Source organism: Balaenoptera borealis, assembly GCF_965194805.1.
Source record: "Balaenoptera borealis genome assembly, chromosome: 1".
Lineage (NCBI taxonomy): Eukaryota > Metazoa > Chordata > Mammalia > Artiodactyla > Balaenopteridae > Balaenoptera > Balaenoptera borealis.
The window spans coordinates 131,672,344-131,696,208 of record NC_138860.1 but is presented as its reverse complement, the minus strand read 5'-3'; the positions used below and the strand labels follow the sequence as shown (position 1 = coordinate 131,696,208).

At 36.0% G+C, this 23,865-nt stretch overlaps 1 long non-coding RNA gene across 1 annotated transcript in view; it reads left to right on the top strand.

Annotated features, from left to right (window-relative positions):
* Positions 1-13,831, top strand: part of LOC309613425 — a 168,405-nt gene extending 154,574 nt beyond the window's left edge. Inside the window, exon 4 of the long non-coding RNA XR_014235717.1 lies at positions 13,031-13,831. This is a non-coding gene — a long non-coding RNA (uncharacterized lncRNA). The remainder of the gene's footprint in view (positions 1-13,030) is intronic.
* The last annotated feature ends 10,034 nt before the right edge of the window (positions 13,832-23,865 follow it).

The window sequence follows — 23,865 nt, the reverse complement described above, 5'->3', positions numbered from 1 at the left end:
GAGTAATGTTTAACTGAATATTAAGGCATCCTGTGGCCGAGTCAAGTTGATACATAAAATTAGCTATCACAACTGGTATTATGAAGAAATATCTTTTCTCTTCCTTCAACCCCACCACCTTCAATAATTAATATTGAAATTAAAAGGACCTCTTTATCCAGTTAATTTAACTATGACTTCTCTACAACAGTCCTAAACAGTTGAAGTTCTACAGTTTTCCTTCTCATGTCTACTATCTTTATTTGTTAAGTGAAAGATTTGATCAACTGTTACATGTAAGGCTGGTAGTGAAATGATGGCATAGGGATTTGAGAAGATATAGAAAGTATGAAATGTGAGGATTAATAAAGGAGACAGTTTACATCAAAGACCCAGTTGAAGTTTAAGCATAAAGTTTATTGGCACTAACATGTATTGTTGTGTGGTTTTTCCCGAAGCCTGAGTTTTGGAGAAAAAAACATGGTCAGTAAGGTTGATCTTAGCCTAAGATTTGACCAGAAGTATGTAATGGAAGAATAAAAAATCAAAAAGTATATGAAGTTTCCTCTGTAATGGGAAAAAGATGGAAGAAGCCTAGTAAGTTGGGTAACAATAAAGGAATCAATGAAGAGTAGGGTAGAAGAAGGCAGAAAAGTATGTATAGAATGACTGAATGAGATATCTGAATGATAGGAGATTATGGTGATAGAAAGAGAAGTTTGAAATCGAGATTTGAGAAGTTGGGTAACTTAATGCTGCTGAAAAGGATAATTCAACTGGGATTGGCTCCCACTATGTATTTGTGTCTAGTACCTGGACAGTGAACTAACACATCTTACTTTCTTGCAAATAAAGGTCTAATTGGTAGATATAGTGCAACAAAGGCGATTTCCTTTTGAACATGGACATTTTTTATTAAAATTTTTCAGTGCTATTAATTATCCTCCCTTCATGCTTTTTTTGGCTGAAATAAATTATATCTACAAGTGAAAAAATGTTTAGTGCTCTGCAACCTCACCATTATAAGAATCATTATAATATGCAGAGATTTTGTAGTAAAGCTATTAATAACCACTGTTCAAGAATACAGAATGTGATGAACACAAAAAAACTGGGATAAAATATCATTATTTAGCTAGATTTTAAAAATACTCCATTATATATTCACCTTGTACTGGTTTTCTACAGAAAACAACATTAATCAAGTGGTTATCTCATTTAATCTTCTTCTCTTATTTAATCCATTTATTCTAGGATAAGTACTACTATTTTCTTATTTTTTCTTGATGAGTAAACTGAGGCATAGACAAATTCAAGGCCACAGGACTAGTAGAAAGAGTATTTGAATGTAGGCAGAGGTTCTCCAGAACCTTAAAACTTAAATACTATCTACAATGAACTTTGAATGTAAATGTTCATTCAGCACTTCTTAAGCTTTCTTGTGACTACTGTACCACTAACAGCAACATGGAATGTTATTCTTTTTTTTTTTTTTAACATCTTTATTGGAGTATAATTGCTTTACAATGGTGTGTTAGTTTCTGCTTTATAACAAAGTGAATCAGTTATACATATACATATGTCCCCATATCTCTTCCCTCTTGCATCTCCCTCCCTCCCACCCTCCCTATCCCACCCCTCTAGGTGGTCACAAAGCACAGAGCTGATCTCCCTGTGCTATGTGGCTACCTCCCACTAGCTATCTCTTTTACGTTTCGTAGTGTGTATATGTCCATGCCACTCTCTCACTTTCTCCCAGCTTACCCTTCACCCACCCCATATCCTCAAGTCCATTCTCTAGTAGGTCTGTATCTTTATTCCCGTCTTGCCCCTAGGTGCTTCATAACCATTTTTTTTCTTTTTTTAGATTCCATATATATGTGTTAGCATATGGTATTTGTTTTTCTCTTTCTGACTTACTTCACTCTGTATACAGACACTAGGTCCATCCACCTCACTAAAAATAACTCAATTTCGTTTCTTTTTATGTCTGAGTAATATTCCATTGTATATATGTGCCACATCTTCTTTATCCATTCATCTGTCGATGGGCACTTAAGTTGCTTCCATGTCCTGGCTATTGTAAATAGAGCTGCAGTGAACATTTTGGTACATGACTCTGTTTGAATTATGGTTTTCTCAGGGTATATGCCCAGTAGTGGGATTGCTGGGTCATATGGTAGTTCCAGTTTTAGTTTTTTAAGGAACCTCCATACTGTTCTCCATAGTGGCTGTATCAATTTACATTCCCACCAAGAGTGCAAGAGGGTTCCCTTTTCTCCACACCCTCTCCAGCATTTATTGTTTGTAGATTTTTTGATGATGGCCATTCTGACCGGTGTGAGATGATATCTCTTTAAAGTTTTGACTTGCATTTCTCTAATGATTAATGATGTTGAGCATTCTTTCATGTGTTTGTTGGCAATCTGTATATCTTCTTTGGAGAAGTGTCTATATAGGTCTTCTGCCCATTTTTGGATTAGGTTGTTTGTTTTTTTGATATTGAGCTGCATGACCTGCTTGTACATTTTGGAGATTAATCCTTTATCAGTTGCTTCATTTGCAAATATTTTCTCCCATTCTGAGGGTTGTCTTTTCGTCTTATTTATGGTTTCCTTTGCTGTGCAAAAGCTTTTAAGTTTCATTAGGTCCATTTATTTATTTTTGTTTTTATTTCCATTTCTCTAGGAGGTGGGTCAAAAAAGATCTTGCTGTGATTTATGTCATAGAGTGTTCGGCCTATGTTTTCCTCTAAGATTTTGACAGTGTCTGACCTTACATTTAGGTCTTTAATCCATTTTGAGTTTATTTTTGTGTATGGTGTTAGGGAATGTTCTAATTTCATTCTTTTACATGTAGCTGTCCAGTTTTCCCAGCACCACTTATTGAAGAGGCTGTCTTTTCTCCATTGTATACTCTTGCCTCCTTTATCAAAGATAGGTGACCATATGTGTGTGGTCACCTTATCTTTGATAAAGGAGGCAAGAGTATACAATCACCTCCAGCTCCGTTTTTCTTTCTCAAGATTTCTTTGGGTAGGACAGCTTTACTTCTTCTTTAACGATTTGGATTCCTTTTATTTCTTTTTCTTCTCTAATTGCTGTGGCTAAAACTTCCAAAACTATGTTGAATAATAGTGGTGAGAGTCGGCAACCTTGTCTTTTTCCTGATCTTAGTGGAAATGGTTTCAGTTTTTCACCATTGAGGACGTGGTTAGCTTTGGGTTTGTCATATATGGCTTTTATTATGTTGAGGTAAGTTCTCTCTATGCCTACTTTCTGGAGGGTTTTTATCATCAATGGGTGTTGAATTTTGTTGAAAGCTTTCTCTGCATCTATTGAGATGATCATATGGTTTTTCTCCTTCAATTTGTTAGTATGGTTTATCACATTGATTGATTTGCGTTTATTGAAGAATCCTTGCATTCCTGGGATAAACCCCACTTGATCATGGTGTATGATCCTTTTAATGTGCTGTTAGATTCTGTTTGCTACTATTTTGTTGAGGATTTTTGCATCTATGTTCATCAGAGATATTGGCCTGTAGTTTCTTTCTTTGTGACATCTTTGTCTGGTTTTGGTATCAGGGTGATGGTGGCCTCGTAGAATGAGTTTGGGAGTGCTCCTCCCTCTGCTATATTTTGGAACAGTTTGAGAAGGATAGGTGTTAGCTCTTCTCTAAATGTTTGATAGAATTCGCCTGTGAAGCCATCTGGTCCTGGGCTTTTGTTTGTTGGAAGGTTTTTAATCACAGTTTCAATTTCAGTGCTTGTGATTGGTCTGTTCATATGTTCCATTTCTTCCCGGTTCAGTCTCGGAAGGTTGTGCTTTTCTAAGAATTTGTCCATTTCTTCCAGGTTGTCCATTTTATTGGCATATAGCTGCTTGTAGTAATCTCTCATGATCCTTTGTATTTCTGTAGTGTCAGTTGTTACTTCTCCTTTTTCATTTCTAATTCTATTGATTTGAGTCTTCTCCCTTTTTTTTCTTGATGAGTCTGGCTAATGGTTTATCAATTTTGTTTATCTTCTCAAAGAACCAGCTTTTAGTTTTATTGATCTTTGCTGTCGTTTCCTTCATTTCTTTTTCATTTATTTCTGACCTGATCTTTATGATTTCTTTCCTTCTGCTAACTTTGGGGTTTTTTTGTTCTTCTTTCTCTAATTGCTTTAGGTGTAAGATTAGGTTGTTTATTTGAGATGTTTCTTGTTTCTTAAGGTAGGAATGTATTGCTGTAAACTTCCCTCTTAGAACTGCTTTTGCTGCATCCCATAGTTTTTGGGTCGTCGTGTTTTTGTTGTCACATGTTTCCAGGTATTTTTTGATTTCCTCTTTGATTTTTTCAGTGATCTCCTGGTTATCGAGTAGTGTATTGTTTAGCCTCCATATGTTTGTATTTTTAACAGATTTTTTCCTGTAATTGATATCTAGTCTCATAGCTTTGTGGTCAGAAAAGATACTTGATACTATTTCAATTTTCTTAAATTTACCAAGGTTTAATTTGTGACCCAAGATATGATCTATCCTGGAGAATGCTCCATGAGCACTTGAGAAGAATGTGTATTCTGTTGTTTTTGGATGGAAGGTCCTATAAATGTCAATTAAGTCCATCTTGTTTAATGTATCATTTAAGCTTGTGTTTCTTTATTTATTTTCATTTTGGATGATCTGTCCATTGGTGAAAGTGGGGTGTTAAAGTCCCCTGCTATGATTGTGTTACTGTCGATTTCCCCTTTTATGGCTGTTAGTATTTGCCTTATGTATTAAGGTGCTTCTATGTTGAGTGCATAAATATTTACAATTGTTTTATCTTCCTCTTGGATTGATCCTTTGATGATTATGTAGTGTCCTTCTTTGTCTCTTGTAATAGTCTTTGTTTTAAGGTCTATTTTGTCTTATATGAGAATTGCTACTCCAGCTTTTTTTGATTTCCATTTGCATGGAATATCTTTTTCCATCCCCTCACTTTCAGTCTGTATGTGTCCCTAGGTCTGAGGTGGGTCTCTTGTAGACAGCATATGTACGGGTCTTGTTTTTGTATCCATTCAGCCAGTCTATGTCTTTTGGTTGGAGCATTTAATCCATTTACATTTAAGGTAATTATCGATATGTATGTTCCTATTACCATTTTCTTAATTGTTTTGGGTTTGTTATTTTAGGTCTTTTCCTTCTCTTGTGTTTCCTGCCTAGAGAAGTTCCTTTAGCATTTGTTGTAAACCTGGTCTGGTGGTGCTGAATTCTCTTAGCTTTTGCTTATCTGTAAAGGTTTTAATTTCTCCATCAAATCTGAATGAGATCCTTGCTGGGTAGAGTAATCTTGTTTGTAGGTTTTTCTCCTTCATCACTTTAAATATGCCCTGCCACTCCCTTCTGGCTTGCAGAGTTTCTGCTGAAAGATCAGCTGGTAACCTTATGGGGATTCCCTTGTGTGTTATTTGTTGTTGTTCCCTTGCTGCTTTTAATATTTTTTCTTTGTATTTAATTTTTGATAGTTTGATTAATATGTGTCTTGGCATGTTTCTCCTTGGATTTATCCTGTATGGGACTCTCTATGCTTCCTGGACTTGATTAACTATTTCCTTACCCATATTAGGGAAGTTTTCCACTATAATCTCTTCAAATATTTTCTCAGTCCCTTTCTTTTTCGTTTCTTCTTCTGGGACGCCTATAATTCGAATGTTCGTGCGTTTAGTGTTGTCCCAGAGGTCTCTGAGACTGTCCTCAATTCTTTTCATTCTTTTTTCTTTATTCTGTTCTGCAGTAGTTTTTTCCACTATTTTATCTTCTAGGTCACTTATCCATTCTTGTGCCTCAGTTATTCTGCTATTGATCCCTTCTAGAGAATTTTTAATTTCATTTATTGTGCTGTTCATCACTGTTTGTTTGCTTTTTAGTTCTTCTAGGTCCTGGTTTAAAATCTCTTGTATTTTCTCCATTCTATTTCCAAGATTTTGGATCATCTTTACTATCATTATTCTGAATTCTTTTTCAGGTAAACTGCCTATTTTCTCTTCATTTGTTAGGTCTGGTGGGTATTTGCCTTGCTCCTTTATCTGCTGTGTTTTTCTCTGTCTTCTCATTTTGCTTAACTTACTGTGTTTGGGGTCTCCTTTTCACAGGCTGCAGGTTTGTAGTTCCCGTTATTTTTGGTGTCTGTCCCCAGTGGCTAAGGTTGGTTCAATGGGTTGTGTAGGCTTCCTGTCGGAGGGGAATAGTGCCTGCGTTGTGGAGGATGAGGCTCAATCTTGTCTTTCTGGTGGGCAGGTCCAAGTCTGGTGGTGTGTTTTGGGGTGTCTGTGGCCTTATTATAATTTTAGGCAGCCTCTCTGCTAATGGATGGGGTTGTTTTCCTGTCTTGCTAGTTTGGCTTAGGGTGTCCAGCACTGTAGCTTGCTGGTCATTGAGTGGAGCTGGGTCTTGGTGTTGAGATGGAGATCTCTGGGAGATTTTCGCCATTTGATATTACTTGGAGCTGGGAGGGCTCTTGTGGACCAATGTCCTGAACTTGGCTCTCCCATCTCAGAGGCACAGCCCTGACTCCTGGCTGGACCACCAAGAGCCTGTCATCCACACAGCTCAGAACAAAAGCAAGAAAAAAAAAGAAAGAAAGAAAGTAGAAGATAAAATAAATTACAATAAAATAAAGTAAAATAAAATAAAGTCATTAAAATAAAAAATAAACTTTAATTATTAAAAAAATTTTTTTAATTAATAAAAAAATTTTTAAAAAAGAAAGAAAGAAAGAAGAGAGCAGCCAAGCCAAAAAACAAATCCACCAATGATAACAAGTGCTAAAAACTATATTAAAAAAATCAAAATAAAAAAAACGGACAGACAGAACCCTAGGACAAATGATAAAAGCAAAGCTATACAGACAAAAGTCACACACAGAAGCATACACATACACACTCACAAAAGGAGAAAAAGGGAAAAAATACATATCATTGCTCCCAAAGTCCACCTCCTCAATTTGGGATGATTTGTTGTCTATTCAGGTATTCCACAGATGCAGGGTACATCAAGTTGATTGTGGAGCTTTAATCCGCTGCTCCTGAGGCCGCTGGGAGAGATTTCCCTTTCTCTTCTTTGTTCACACAGTTTCTGGGGTTCAGCTTTGGATTTGGACCTGCCTCTGCGTGTAGGTCGCCTGAGGGCTTCTGTTCTTCGCTCAGACAGGACGGGGTTAAAGGAGCAGCTGCTTCAGGGGCTCTGGCTCACTCAGGCCGGGGGGAGGGAGGGGGACGGATGCGGGACGAGCCTGCGGCGGCAGAGGCCGGCGTGACGTTGCACCAGCCTGAGGCGCGCAGTATGTTCTCCCGGGGAAGTTGTCCCTGGATCACGGGAGCCTGGCAGTGGCGGGCTGCTCAGGCTCCCGGGAGGGGCGGTGTGGAGAGTGACCTGTGCTCGCACACAGGCTTCTTGGTGGCGGCAGCAGCAGCCTTAGCGTCTCCTGCCCGTCTCTGGAGTCCGCGCTGATAGCCACGGCTCAGGCCTGTCTCTGGAGCTCCTTTAAGTGGCCCTCTGAATCCCCTCTCCTCACGCACCAGGAAACAAAGAGGCAAGAAAAAGTCTCGTCTCTTCGGCAGGTCCAGACTGTTTCCCGGACTCCCTCTCGGCCAGCTGTGGCACACTAGCCCCCTTCAGGCTGTGTTCGCGCAGCCCACCCTAGTCCTCTCCCTGAGATCCGACCTCTGAAGCCCAAGCCTCAGCTCCCAGCCCCCGCCCGCCCCGGCGGGTGAGCAGAGAAGCCTCTCGGGCTGGTGAGTGCTGCTCGGCGCCGAGCCTCTGTGCGGAAATCTCTCCACTTTGCCCTTTGCACCCCTGTTGCTGCACTTTCCTCCGTGGCTGCGAAGCTTCCCCCCTCTGCCCCCCGCAGTCTCCGCCCGCGAAGGGACTTCCTAGTGTGTGGAAACCTTTCCTCCTTCACAGCTCCCTCCCACTGGTGCAGGTCCCGTCCCTATTCTTTTGTCTCTGTTATTTCTTTTCTCTTTTGCCCTACCCGGGTACGTGGGGAGTTTCTTGCCTTTTGGGAGGTCTGACGTCTTCTGCCAACGTTCAGTAGGTGTTCTGTAGGAGTTGTTCCACATGTAGATGTATTTCTGATGTATTTGTGGGGAGGAAGGTGATCTCCACGTCTTACTCTTCCGCCATCTTGAAGCTCCCCTTGGAATGTTACTCTTATCTCTCTGTTCTTTTCTGAACTTTATTTATTCTCAATTGCAGCTTAATTTCCATTACCTATAAGAAACCTTCCTTGAGCATGCTTGTAATAGTGATTTCTGACTACTTTTGCAGTTCTATATTATTCATTATGGAACCGTGGAATTTCTAGGCCATATGCAACTTAGACATTTTCTTTGGCAAATATGTATTTTTTTGTACAGCAGCTTTGCTTTCTTCATTTATGGCAGGCACTAATAACAGCAGCATACTTTTGCATTTATCCTAGGGAAGACCTCAGTTTCCTTAAAGTACTGTTTTAGGAACACTCTAATGAAGACATCAGAGCTAGAACCCAAGATGAAACACAATTATTATTTTAAAGATGATGAAATGAAAGTCCAGAGACTTGTGGAAAGTCATACAAGTGAACAGCACAGCTAGGCCCTTTATTTTTTTGCCTTTGGTGAACATTTTTCTGAACCTCAGATCTGGTCACTAATGTAATTTTATGAACAGTAAGTAGAATATTTAGGAGTATAAGTGTACTAAAAAAATCTGGGATAGAAGATTGCTATAAATAAAGTAAGCTAGAGCTCTATTTTTCTCTTGTACTCTCTCACTCTTAAATATTTTTTAAACTCTGTGCCAGGCAAATTCAATAGATACTTTGCTTTTGGTTGAAACTTCTTTTCACCCGCATCTAGATTATAAGGTCACTGAGAACAAGAAGCAAACCAATATATATTTGTCATATAACAAAGACTCAAAGATGGGTCATAAAATAATTTTACTGGGCTTCGTAAATAGAAAACAAAGAGAAATTAGAATTCTTTAGGAGCACCAAAAATATGCGTTTTTAGCTATGTTTTAATTATATCAAATGTTTTCTCTATTTTCAGTCTTCCTGTGTTTTTAGACTCCCACTTTGCTTTTAGATATAACTTCCATTCCCACTAGGAAACCTGTTTTATAGCCATAATATATTTCCAGCAGAAATATGAGTAATAAACCTCCTGTTGATAGAAAGTAATATTTATGTACTAGGCAATTATTCTCACATCATTTAAAACTTTCTGCAACATTATTTTACCTGTATTCTTCATTTTGATTATTATGCCACTTTTGGGTGTTGGCAGGGTTAGCAGAGATACATATCTTTTATACTTGAATGGTTTTGAATGGTCTCTCTCTCTCTCTCTTTGTCTCTAATTTACAAACAGGAGTCATGAACAGCTTTTAAAATGATCATTCATTTGGTAAGAAGCAAAAGATTTCAACACATTTTATTTTTGATTGAGATAATGTGATTTTACCTAAAAGTTTCAAGTCAGTGGTATGGTCAAACATTAAAAATGAGAAGGCATATTTTCCTTTTGTAAAATATGTTAGATTTTATAACTAGCCTTAATATTTTCCACTTAACAAAAGATATGCAAAATAAACAGCTCAACTTGTACAGTGCTTTACAGTTACCAGCTTTTTTTCAAATGCCATCTTAAGTTGATCCTAAACATAATCATGGCCTCACTGTTATTTGTTTGCTAACTCCCTCCTGCTTATTAGAAAATTGAGGCCCTGAGAAGCTAAATTGTCTGTTTCTTCAGCTAATTTTCAGCAGAGCTAGAATCTGAACCCAGGTTTCCTGACAAAATTCATTGCTGTTGCTACTACATTATATTACCTTCCTGTGTATAAATACAGTTATGCACAGAGGCCCAGGCATTGTTTCTTTTTGTAGATTCTACACAGCTGTCCACTGTAGCACATTAGCTACATAACATTCTGATTAATTTTGTTTTGGAGAAGAAGTGATTTTTTCAAGATCTGCGTAGTTACTTAAGCAGATGCTCTGATGTCTGAAAATTATTGTACATGTGTGGGAGGTTTTACATGCTCATGTATTGTCAAACACTCTCCCTATGAATTACATATAAACCCAAGGTAGAGCTAGAATCTGAAAGAATGAATGATGTGTATTTTCATTGATTTTAATGTAAAATAGATTAGCCTGCATTTTAAATTTGGTCAGATTATTTCACATAGACAAACCTGCATTTTCCACAGTGACTTTCTCAGAACACTGTCTCTGGAGGACATGGATAGATTTTCTATGGGAAGAAAAAAGTTTAAGTTTTTAGATCTTGGTTGTTGTTGAGTTACACAATTTTAAACAGATGTACTTATTCCAAGACGTAATAATGCACTGAGGGCCTTCAAGTGGGGAGAGACAGTAGACTTTCCTCAAAGTTATTTAAACATGTAAAATGTTTTCATAGAGCATCTCACAGGTAACTCATCTACCTAAAATATTTACATAAGGGATTGTTTTTCCCCCGCCGGAGGCAATTTATATAGTTCAATTTGGCCAAGTTAAATCTAAATTTATGCTTCTTTTGCATTTGATTTTTCCAGAATTCATCCTTTCCTTTTCTTTTATTTTTCCGATTGATGAATCTTAAATGAGTAGTACAAAAATAACCAAAAGACATCGGTTTTGATATTAAATGGTAAGCATAATTCACATTCTATTTCATATTCATACACAAAATAAATTAGAAAATTTTTAACATTTACATCAATCTACCTGATTCCAATAGTAACATGGCTTTCATTTAGGAAAGGATCTATAGTCTGTAATCCACAAATTCCCCGTCCTGATATAACCTTACTTCATCTGAATATTGTAATTTTTCACTAAAAAAAAAAACTGATCAGGAATAGTCACATATTGTTTTAAATTTACCACAAGGAAAATTTTACTAAATATTTACTTGTAAAAATATTAACTTTGATTTAAAGTAGGCTACTGAATGTTAATTCACATTTTAAGAAGTAACAAGAATAAAACTATGCTCTGTGCCTGTTTCTTCATCTGCAAAATCAGGAAAATATTCACTCACAGATTTTTGCCATCAGTAGTTATAGTCAATGTATGTAAGGAACTTCGTGCAATGCTTGGTACATTATAAGCTTCAATATGTGTTATTTTGTGTATTTACTTATAATAGTGAAACATGAGATATGAGGTGATCTTCCATGCCTCCACATTTTATAGACATTACAGGAATTAATTCATGTAATTATTTATACCATTTAGCCAAATAAATTAAATACTGAACCAAGCAGACAAAAATCCTTATTTTCATGGGAGGACACAATAAAATTGTACGTAAATTATATGGCATGTTTGAAAATAATGGGTCCTGCAGAAAAAGAAAAAGGATGGAAACTATAGGAAAGGTAGTGTGAGGTAGGAATGTTTGATACTTTAGATAAGGTTGTCAGGGTAGGCTGCAGTGAGAAGGTGACCTTTTAGCAGAGCCATGAAGGAGGTAATGGAATGATACTGTGGCTGTATGGAAGAGAAATACTCCAGGAATGAGAAGTTTTTGAACAAGGAGTAACATGATTGAGCTCCTGCTTTACCTGTGTCACTCTGATGCAAGTTAGAGAATAGGCAGCAAGGGATCCAGGACAAGGGTAGAAGCAGGTCTGGAGGCTTCCCTTCCAGTAATCCAACAAATGCATATTGGTATCAGTCTGGAGTTGTTCCTCCAAGCTTTGTGTCCTATGTCTTTCCCATTTGGCACTTTGTAAAAGTCCTGGGTGGAAGCTTTCCTTGTTATGTATTAGGCTTTTAGATGATACAGATCAGAAGGGGGTGGCCATTGCATTAGGTGACAGAATTAAATTTCAACGTAATTTTTGTTGCCTAGAATGATGGACCCAAATTAACAGAAGAGAGTATTGAAGTTAGGTTAAAACAAATCAGTTGCATAAGCATAATCTATGAAAATCTGACTAGACTGCAGTTTTTGTTTAAAAGAAAGACACAGATAAAACACAGGGTTTACTGACTTGCACTTTCAGTATAAGCCAACAGTGTGGTACAACTGCCAAAGCGATAATTCATTCCAAGACTGCATGTATGGAATATAAGAAACTTCTTAATGAGACGAAAGATACAGGAGAACCAAAAAAGCCTAAAGGATTTTATTTTTCAGTAGGCAAATAACTTGGGACATTTTACAATTTTTTCCATCCCTCTCCTCAGCAAACCCAACAATGAGAGATATGATCTGAATTATTGGATGAAAAATGTATAATCAATAATTGTGTTATTCTGAATTTGTAGCTGGTTTTTATTATGTTAAACACACAATAGAAACTGTATATGTAGATTAAATAAACTATTACTTTTTTGAGATTTGGAAAAATATAATAAACCTAGAAAGAGAAATTGTTAGTTTCTGTGGGCAAACATCTGACATTTCTGACATATATTTTTGGATTATACACAAATCCTGGATTCCACTAGCTCAACAAATAAAATGAAATCCCACTCTGATGTTATTTCTATTCCTGCCTCTTAGATAAGACATCAAATAATTTGTCAAAAATTATATCACAAGAGGCTAAATGAGCCATTATTTATGCCAGAGTAATCTGTGAGGCTAGTGTCAGTATAAGTTCAAGTCCAAGGGACATAGGAGGCCTCCCAGTAGCCTGCCTGTCACTGCCAAAGGAAGGAAGATTAGGAAAGCAGATGCTAAAGACAGAGGAAGCGCTGCTTCCTGGGCTTCTCTAGGTTTTTAATAGTGATTGTGAATCTGACCTACTCAATGTGGGTCACTTAACAAATATAACCTCAGAGGGGAGTACATATCATCTGGTTTTCAATTTACCATAGGCAATCTACCAGGGAAGGTAGATGATGGAAAGTCAGTGAGAGCTGCAAGCATTTCCTTCTATAAGAAAACCCAATATACAAAACAAAAAAACATGTAAAGTAAATAGAGGAAAGAGCATTATTATTTGCCTTACCATAATATTAATGACAGATTTTTTTCAAAATAATGAAAATGTACAGTACCCTTGTATTTTTCCAGGAACCAGAAGAATCATCAATTTCACAGACATCTATTGAGTGGCTGCTACATGTAAGTTACTATGTCAGACCTTTGGAAGATATATAAATGATGACAACATTGCCACACAAAGGAATTGTGAAGTGTGTCAACAAATGTTTGTTCACTGGAATGGAAACTAAACATAATTTCATGAGGGAGAAAAACAGTGGCACATATATTGTACCCCTAGGCAGAATATGATTTTAAAAATCCATGACAAAAGTTCAAAAAGAGGATTTGTATAAAAATACAATGAAAAAATTTTAACTGGAGGAATCATCAACAGCTTCATAACAAAAAATATCATTATATCATTTCTATTAGAACTCCCATAGATAAATAGGATATGGAGAGAAAGAAACTGAGAATGCAAGAACAGATCAAAAAATGTAAAGTGAGTTTAGAAAAAGTCCAGCAATACACTTTAGAGAAGCAGGGGAATAATTTGACCAGGATTTTCCTAATAGAGAAAATTTTAATTTCAATGGAGATAGATGATAAGCAACTAAAAACAAGTATTGAATTATAGATGGTGATAAGTATTATGAAGAAAAATAAAAATCAGCCAGAGAGAAAAAGACTAAGTGAAAAAGGGCAGTGCATTCACTATTTTACTGCTGGCAGTGTTATTTTGGAGGAGATAGCATTTAAGCACAAACCTAAATAAATAAAATGAGAGTACAAGTCATATAAAGTCTTGGGGAAGAACATTTCTGGAGGAGGAAGGAGTAAGGGCAAAGAAACTGATTTGGGAATAAGTGAGAATTATAGTCAGAAAGGCCCATTTCCTGGAAACAGAATAGCAGAAGAGTTTAGAAATATAGAGGCTCTATCATGCAGGTGGGGAAGATAAGTAAAATTGGTTTGGGAGGAAAGCAAAAGTCAAGTTTGTATATGCTTAGTTTTTAGATGTTTCTGAGGCCTTCAAATGTAGATGTTTGGTACGAAGTTGGGAAATAAGACTCTGGAACTCAGCAGAGGGGTCAGGACTGTAAATATACGTTTGGTAGAGTGTAATGGCTCTTGTTACCAGCTTGGGAGACAAACTGCCAGAATTTGAAACCCTAAACTACTATGTACTAGCTTTGCAAATTTGGCCAAGATATTATATTTCTTTAGTACTCAGTTTTATTACCTGCAAAGTAAAATTAATTTTGCTCTGAGGATTAAATTCATCAATATATTAACATTAATTATAACAGTGCTCATTACATCATCATCATCATCATCATTATTTTTATTATTGATAAATGGTGATTAAAGCCATGAGATTAGATGAGACCATCTGGGAAGTAAGTATAGAAAGAAAGCGCCCAGGACCCTGGAAGTCTGTCTTATTTAGAGGTCAGGAAAAGATGGATGAGTCAATAAAGTAAAAAAATAGAGTGCTCAGTGAAATAGGAGGGAAATCAGGAGTGTTGTGTTGTCTTGTCAAAGAGAAAAAAAGTGCTTTGAGAAGAAAAGATTGGTGGTTGAAAATTGCTAAGGGTTTGAGTAAAATGAGGAAAGAGGATTATCTAAAGGCTTGTTTCAACAGGGTAGATTCATTGGCATCTTGGACAAAAGTGATTTCAGTGCAGTACGGGAAATGAAAGCTGTAATAGAGTGATTTAAGGGTGAACAGGAGGCAAGGCAGTCAGGATGGAGTGTAGACGCAACTCTGGAATTATGTTCCAAAGGGGAGCAGAGGGATTAGAAGGTACCTGTAGAGTTACATGGTATCAAGGGAGTCGCTCTTTTCCTTTAAGACATGAACATGTCCCTAGGCTGATAGAAGTGATATAATAAATAGCAGAAACAAGCATTCTGAGTTGGTGGTATTAGATGGTACCCAAAGCACAAGCGGAAGGGTTGATCTTAAATAGAAACCTGGATAATTTGTGCACTGAGCATGTAAAAATGGCAGAAGATATGAATACGGGGGATTTTGGTGAATTTGGTACTAAGAATATGACCATTTTATTTATTTATTTATTTATTATTTATGGCTGTGTTGGGTCTTCGTTTCTGTGCGAGGGCTTTCTCTAGTTGCGGCGAGCGGGGGCCACTCTTCATCGTGGTGCGAGGGCCTCTCACTATCGCGGCCTCTCTTGTTGCGGAGCACAGGCTCCAGACGCGCAGGCTCAGTAGTTGTGGCTCACGGGCCTAGTTGCTGTGCGGCATGTGGGATCTTCCCAGACCAGGGCTCGAACCCGTGTCCCCTGCATTAGCAGGCAGATTGTCAACCACTGTGCCACCAGGGAAGCCCGAATATGACCATTTTAAAAATTCAGTTTGGAAGAGGAAAGACTATTCAAGTTATAGTTTTCAGTTAAAAGCATGTCCCCATGGTTCCTCAATGTATTTCTAATATTTTTTCTACAATTTTATGAAGTTGATATAGACACGGAAAAGAGGATTAGCAGGTGTATACAGGTAGGATATTAAGGCAAATATGCCCAGTAATACTTTAATGAGAGTGTAGAACTAAAAAACATAAGGGGAGGCTAGAGGTATACAGTAATTAAGAAATCATTGCCTATCAAATCACTGTTGTGGATGCAGTTATCTATAGAGAGAACGCAGAGAGAAATGAAGAGAGGACTGGAAAAAAATATTTTGAGCAATTCCTCTATTTAGGAATTTTTGAGAAAACAAAACAGAAGAAGACTGAAACAGTGGTCAGAAGGTTAGAAGACAAAGCAGGACAAGGTAATAAGTGATAAATGAAGACCAAAGTTTCAAATAAAATTTGTCAATATATCTAGTTTTCAAGGTGGTCAAAATGATAAGGAGTATTAAAAGGACATATGATTTTTTTTAAAATTATTTATTTATTTATTGGCTGTGTTGGGTCTTCGTCTCTGTGCGAGGGCTTTCTCCAGTTGCGGTGAGCGGGGGCCACTCTTCATCGCGGTGCGCAGGCCTCTCACTATCGCGGCCTCTCTTGTTGCGGAGCACAGGCTCCAGACGCGCAGGCTCAGTAGTTGTGGCTCACGGGCCCAGTTGCTCCGCGCCATGTGGGATCTTCCCAGACCAGGGCTCGAACCCGTGTCCCTTGCATTGGCAGGCAGATTCTCAACCACTGCGCCACCAGGGAAGCCCCAGGACATTTGATTATTAATGGCTTAAGGTAAACCGATATCTCATGAGTCATGAAATTAACAAAAGAGAACATATAATCTGTATATTTTCTTGGAATTCACAAAACTTTTAGTAAAAATACCGGAAGTTCAGGAGTTCACGTAAAGAATTAATAGGTGCCAAGAAAGAGTAATTATGCAACATGACTCAGGGGTTCTAAAATTTTCAATGAATTGTTACAAAATGGGCATAGTAAAAGAAAAACTAACTGAGTAAATAAAAGCATAATATTTTTTGGGCCACCATGCAAATATCGCTTTCTAATTTGTTTTGTAGTCAGATAGCTAGAAAGACAAATTTTACCTTATTGTAAAACAAATTAAAAAGTTCTCCTACAAGACAAAAATATATTCCATACTCTGAACTCCAGGCTCATTACCCTGGAAGGAATGTATAATATATCTTCACTTTTCTCCTTCTGTAGCTGAAAGTCTCTTGCATCAAAGAAGGCTATAAACTGTCCTGGGTGTTGGTAAGGTTAAAGGAGGAAAAAAAAAAAAAGATTATATACCTTACAAGAAAACAACTTACTGAAATGTGATCGTTGTTATTCAGATTAAAAAAAAAAAGAGGATGCATTATATGTTGGGTTAAATATACTTAGGTAGTTCAGGAAAACATAAAATCATGAAAAATTTTAAAAATGCCAGTGAATTGAAAAAAAGTGCTGCTTTGAGCTAGTTCAGATTTACAAGTTACTTCCTGAAAACTTCTATGGTAAAAGCTGCATCTTAAAATTAAATTATACATAGTCATATGAAGCAAAAAAAGAGAAGTATGATTTCTCAGATAAAAGTTAAGTGCCTGTAAGAAAGCATAATGGCTTAAAAAATTTATCCCAAAGAAAATTGTTAATGGAATGTCATAAGGTGGCTTGAGCTATTATCTTCGATAAGGCCCTTAGAGACTTATCTAACTATTGTACTGACTTTAAATTCTATGTCCTCAACTAATCCTAGTACAGACAATATATGTATAACACATATCTTTTAAATAAAAGTACCTTTTATAAAAAAAACTCAGAGTGTATACATGACTCCCTGGAGTTGTGCCAAGAATTTTTAGGGAGCAGATTTGCTCCCTTACAAACAGTCAGTAATATGTAATCATGGCGGAGTTATTTTTGTGTTTGTGTGGGAAAGCAATAAACAGAAATAGAGATAAATGTAACTCATGCAATTTCTAATGTGAATCAAAATATTTTTTAAAAAATGATTTCAAGGGAAGGAATAAGATTTTTTGATTAAAGTATAATACCTTAAATAAATTTCAATCTGTTATGAGATTTTAAAGTGATCATTTTATTAAGACACAGATTTTAAGGAAAACTTAGGCAGTTGTTCATTCCCTTTTAATCGTTTGCTCTCACCTGCAGAACTTGAAGTATTAGGTTTTGGGAGGGTCTGAAACAAATGAGAATGGGAAAGGTTCTTCTCCCACCAATTCTGAACATTGTTAATGCCCAGGAGGAAAAAAAAAGAAAGGAAATAACTAGCACTTATTGAATCTATTCACCTTTACATTATTCTTCAAATTCAAAAATATCACTAGGCCATAAGAATCTGGCTAAAACTCCCAGCCCAACACTAAAGCTTTTTCTTTTACTAAGATCACTATGGGGACTTCCCTGGTGGTCCAGTGGTAAAGAATCTGCCTTACAATGCAGAGGACGCAGGTTCCATCCCTGGTCAGGGAACTAAGATCCCACATGCCGTGGGGCAACTAACCCCCGTGCACCACAACTACTGAGTTCGCACGCCTCAACTAGAGAGCCTGCATGCCACAAACTACAGAGCCCATGCACTCTGGAACCCGCGTGCCACAACTACAGAGCCTAGAACCTGCATGCCACAACTAGAGAGAGAAAACCCGTGTGTTGCAACTAGAGAGAAGCCTGCGAGCCACAAGGAAAGATCTCGAATGCTTCAACGAAGATCCTGTGTGCAGCAACTGAGACCCAACACAGCCAAAAAATAAATAAATAAAATAAATAAAAATAATATATAAAGATCACTATGGTTCTAATTGTTGCTAAAAGCAAGAGACACATAGTTTATCACACTCAGAATATCAAAGAATGTAATTATTAATCTCTCCTTTTTATGTTATGTTTAAATGTTGTTCATCTCTCCTTAAAATGCGCCATTTTCCTGTTGTCATGATACCACACGCTCCTGCTACCCTTCTTTTCTAACTGCTACCCATCTTCATTTTTTGCCCATCTCAAAAAATATACTAGATCCCATTTTTTACTTATATGCTGAACTAAAATAGGTATATCTAGAGACTAGTTCAGAGTTCCAGTTACTAACACCACTGACAGCTTCACATGATATTCCATTGGGTCTGTTCTGAAGGAAAGTTTTCATCTTTACCCTGCCATAGCACTTACTATATGTCTTCTTTGTTCAGTTCAGCACATCTATTCCAAATAAGGGACCCAGAATCAAACTTGACTTGTCATCTTCCCTTATTCCTCCCTCATCCCTGAAACCCAATCCCAAATCATCTAGATTTCATAGCAGAGGAGATATTTCTGCCTCTCTGCTCACCCACATAAGATAATTCTATCATTTCTCCCTTCTCCCAAACAAAAAGTATTATAATTCTGATGGAACAGTCTAGGCTGCTGATTGATCCCTATTCACAAATGGGTACAATCCCTGTGCATGATCAGGAATGATGCCCTCTGGTTCCTCTTTTTTGTGTTAACATGTTATTCCCTGCTTTGGGTTCCTTTACCATACAGGCAGCTAGAAGGTAGCACTATAAGACAGTTGGGTTTGGACTTAAGGGAATTTAGGACACATGTAAATCAAAACTGAACTCTCAATTTTCTTCCATGATTCTGTGCATCTCTCTCTTTTTTTTCCCCCTTAGGAAACAGCACCACAAATAACCCAGTTGCTCATAAGAATCTTGGCAATAATCCTTTTGATTTCCTGATCCCTTCTTTTGTCTCCATATTTAATTAACCTAAGGGTCTTACACTATAGAATATACCTCCTTAGTATATATCAAATCAGTCAATTTCTTCCCTCCTCTGTAGCCACTTATTCTAAGTGATTAGCTTCTCTAGTCTTTATTATTGAAATCCTCTTCAATTTGTCTCTCTACTTCCATGCCAGCCCCCACTCTGATCCATTCTCCATGTAGCAGAAAGAATGAGATTCATTAACACATGAAATAATAACATACTACTAGTAAAAGTGAAAGTAAAGAAGTAAGGGAGATAAGGAGAATAGAGAAAAATCAGTACTGCCTATATCCCCTTACATTTCTCCTTGCAAACTGGCCAATATTCTTTTTTGCTAAATGATTACATTTTTTTTCCAAAAACCTTGCTATACACAGCAAATAACAATCATTATGTACTATCATTTTGACTTTTTCTGAATCTGTGAGGCATTTTGTTGGACTTCGAAATGATTCCAAGCTATAGTCTTACTTAATGTCTTGCTAGAAAATCACAGACAACCAGTTTTCCAGTGTCTGTTGTATTTTTTTCCGATTTTGGAATTTTCCATCCTTTGAGAACTTATCATCTGCATCTAGATAACACAAGGAGAAAGACACATTGTATCACACCTTCTACTTAATAGCCTTGGCCTAGAGAAGATACACAAAATTTCCACTCTCATACCATTGGAGGAAACTCAGCCCCATGACGCCATCTAAAAGAGTGTCTGGGAATTGTACTATTGCTCTGTGTTCAGGAAAAAATAAGTAAAGAAATAACATTTTTGCTTGAAAAAATGAGCAGTCACTAGATCAAGAAAGAATACTGTAACTTTTAGAGTAATCTCTAAAAGCTAAAAACAGTTTTGTAGTTTACAGTCTAACATAGGGGGAAAACATCCACCCAGGATGATAAATTTAACAAAAACAACAAAAAAAATCAAGAAAGGAGAGAAAATGAAACATAAAAAGATGGGACGAATATAAAGCACAAAATAAGGCAGATTAAATCTAAGTATATCAGTACTTGCATTAAATATAAATGTATGAAATTTTCCAATTAAATGACAGTTTATGAGATTGAATTTAAACACACACACACACAGACACACATCAGTCAGACTATGAACAGTTTATAACAGTCACTAAAACAAAAGGATGTAGAAAGGTTGAAACCAAAAACAGTATAAAAAGTGTATAATATGGAAAGAATGAAAGAGATCTGTCAATGCTATTGCAATATTAAAGAAAAAAGTATAATACAAAAAGCATAATTAGCGATAAGGAGGAGATTTTATGAGATAAAATGCACAATTATTTATTTATTAAATTTAAATTTATAATCAGGCAAAATATCAGAAAATGTAAATATATAATATTTGAATACTACTATAAACAAGCTTGGACTTACAGGATATATAGGAAATAATGTACACAACAATGGAAAAATACCCATTTTAAAGGCCATATAGATCATAAAAAAGTATACTGAAACAGAAACAGAATCTCAAAAAATTTCAAAGGATTTAAATCATATATAAAATATTCTTTGACATTATTACTGTTTTTACATATTAAAAGAAAAAATATAACTAGAAAATTCCCATATGTTTGGTAATTTTTATTTTAATGATATTCTAAATATCCTTGGGGCAATGGAATAATCATAATAGGAATTAGAAAATATTTTTAACTCAATTATAATAAAGAATTGCTGGAACTGTTTTAATTGTATTTAATGCAGTTTTCAACCTTGAATGCATTTATTAGAAAAATAAGTCTGAAAACAGAGTGAACTAAGCTTTCGTTTAGTGAAATAATAATAATAATAATAAAACCCTAGCAACATGAACTCCAAAAACAATGGGAGTAATATAACACTAACATGAGGAACAAAATTAATAAAATAGAACAAATGCAGTAAAGAGACTCAACAAGCCAATTTGGAAAGGTAATGGGTTGGTGAACTTGTGGCAAGACCAATGATAAAAAGGGAAAAAATAGTATTTGAAATTACAAAAAGAAATAGCTCCACAGGTAATACAAAATTAAAAAAATAAATAAGGGAATATTATGTATAACTTTATGCCAATAAAGTGGAAACTGCCTTCTCAGATTTTATTGGATTCAATCTCCCAAAACTGACAAAAGGAGAAATGGAAAACAAATAATTCAATTACTATTAAAGAAATCAAATCAATAATTTAAAATATTTCTAAAAGAAAACTCAAGGCCTACATGGCTTCACTGAGGACATCTCAACTAAACAATTAATTAAGAATTAACTCTTATCTTACACAAATTACTCTAGGACTATTTACTAATTACTCTTCAGGATAGCATAACCTTAATACCAAAACCCCCAGATGACAGCAAAATATTAACAAAAGGAAAATTATAGGCTAACCTTTTGTGTTAACATAGATGCAAAAATCTTAGCAAATGATCTCATTAAACCTAAGAGCTTATTCAACTCAGTGTCATAAAAAGAATTATCAAGAACAAGTTGCTTTTATAAAAGAAATAAAATGGTAGCTTAACTTAGAAAATTAATGAAATGTTCCATATTTAAGGAGAAAAATCACGTGATCGTCTCTACTAAAAATATACTTGATAAAATTCAAAATCCATTTATGATTTAAAAACCTCCTCTTAACTAACTAGGAATAAAGAATAGAATAGATAATAGAAATAGAAGGAAAACTTTTTAGTCTTATAAAAGGCGACTAATGAAAATCTACCACCAATACCAAACTGAGTGTGGAAATATAGAATACATACAGCCACAAATGCCTTCTATTACCTATCCCATAAAATAAGGGAAGCAAATGTTATTAGGATTAGAAAGGAAGAAACAAAACCATCATATTTGCAGATATTATGATTCTGAACATAGAAATTCTAATTAATGTGCAAACTATTACAATTAGTAGGTTAGCTTAACAAAATCCTGGAAACAAATTAGTTGCATTTATTTACAGAACTAACAATCAAAATTAATACTTTAAAAAAGTAATCCACAATAGTTATAAAATGTTAGGTACCTGGAAGTAAATGTAATTAATTTGTGCAAGACCTCTCTGTGAAGAGAAAAAAGAAAAAAAAACAAAACTATGCATCATATTATGTCACATACCTGCTTAAAATTCTTCTGTGCAACTTCTTTAGAAACACAGGATTTGATCATTCCTGAGTCCTTTGTATAATACCATGAAATTCCTAGAAAACCCCATCTAAACATTAATTCTAACCAGCTATTTACTCCTAAATTTGTTTACTTTTTCAGAGTATTCCAAATCATCAAATTTGTCTCCATGCCAACGGTATTTGCCTCTAGCCACTTTCTAAAACTGCAAACAGTTAATATTTTTAATGACTAATTTGGTTATCTTACTTTGGTGCAAAAAAACCTCCTCTGTGTGCACCCACACTACTTTTGGTATAATAAATTCAGTTTTCTGGACCATGGCTTATAAGGCTGTGCATAGGCTGGTCCCTGCTCAGCTTTCTAACTGCATTTCTCTGCCTTCTTCTGCATAACACTCCCAACACCGAACTATTGAAGTTCTGGAAAGAAGTGTTCTCAGTGATCATGCTTTTGCAATTATTATCCCTATTGCTGGAACATTCTTCTCCTCCTTCCCTCCTTACTTACTGAGGTCCACTCATTTTCCAGATTTCACCTCCAGATCTTTTCCTCCCAGAAAGCCTTCCCTGAATTCCTGAGCCCTGGTTAGGAGACCTATCTATATGCAATTATTTCATCATAATATTTACTATATTGTAATTGTCTTTTATTTGTTATCCACAACTACATTGTAGAAATTGGGTCTTACTGATGTATTCAGGGTTTAGCTTAGAGCTTGTCTCACATAGTGGGTAATACATTTTTTCCAGGCAGAGAGAGAGAGGGAAGGAAGGAAAGGAGAGAGGAAGAAAAAAACACATTAGGCAATGCATTAGAGCAGTGGTTGACAAAATTTTCCTCTAAAGGGTCAGATGGTAAGTATTTTAGACTTTGTGGACCATATGGGCTCTGCCCTATACTCAACTCTGCCCTTGTAACATAGAAATATGCTATGTTCCAATAAAATTTCATTTATGAAAAATAAGTAGCAAGATAGATTTGGCCTGAGGGCCATAGTTTTCTGGCCACTGCATTAAAGACTTTATTTACATTATTCAGTTAATTCTAACAACAACTTTTCATGAACAATGAGTCAAAATAGATTATGTAATTTGTCCAAATCCACAGCATTAATAGTACTGAAGACCTAGGTCTGCTTAACTCCTCAGAGAAGTAAGAAGAGAAAGTGAGAGCCAGAATACTATGGACTATTCACTTTTGTATTCCTTTTTTATAAATTAGAAATCTGCAGCTTAATAAAATTTACTCAAGTTCCTACCGGTAGTATTTAAATTTATCTCTTATTAATGAAATACCTCAAACTCTTAACCATTAGTGCATGCCAATTTTATTGAATTAAAATCTCTCTCATTTCTGAATTTTCTGCTATTTTAGAAAACTGCTGATCTGAAAAAGCTGTTGTAACAATTTGAAAATTTAATTTATCTCTTGTTCTTCCTTTTGGTCCTCTTAATACAAAATACTACCTAAATTAATGATTTAACTATTGCAGGAAAGTAAGTAGCCAGTAAATATTGCTTAACTTCTACATTTAAACAAAATAGAACCATATTATCTAGCATCCAGGAGGATGGATAAGCATGAA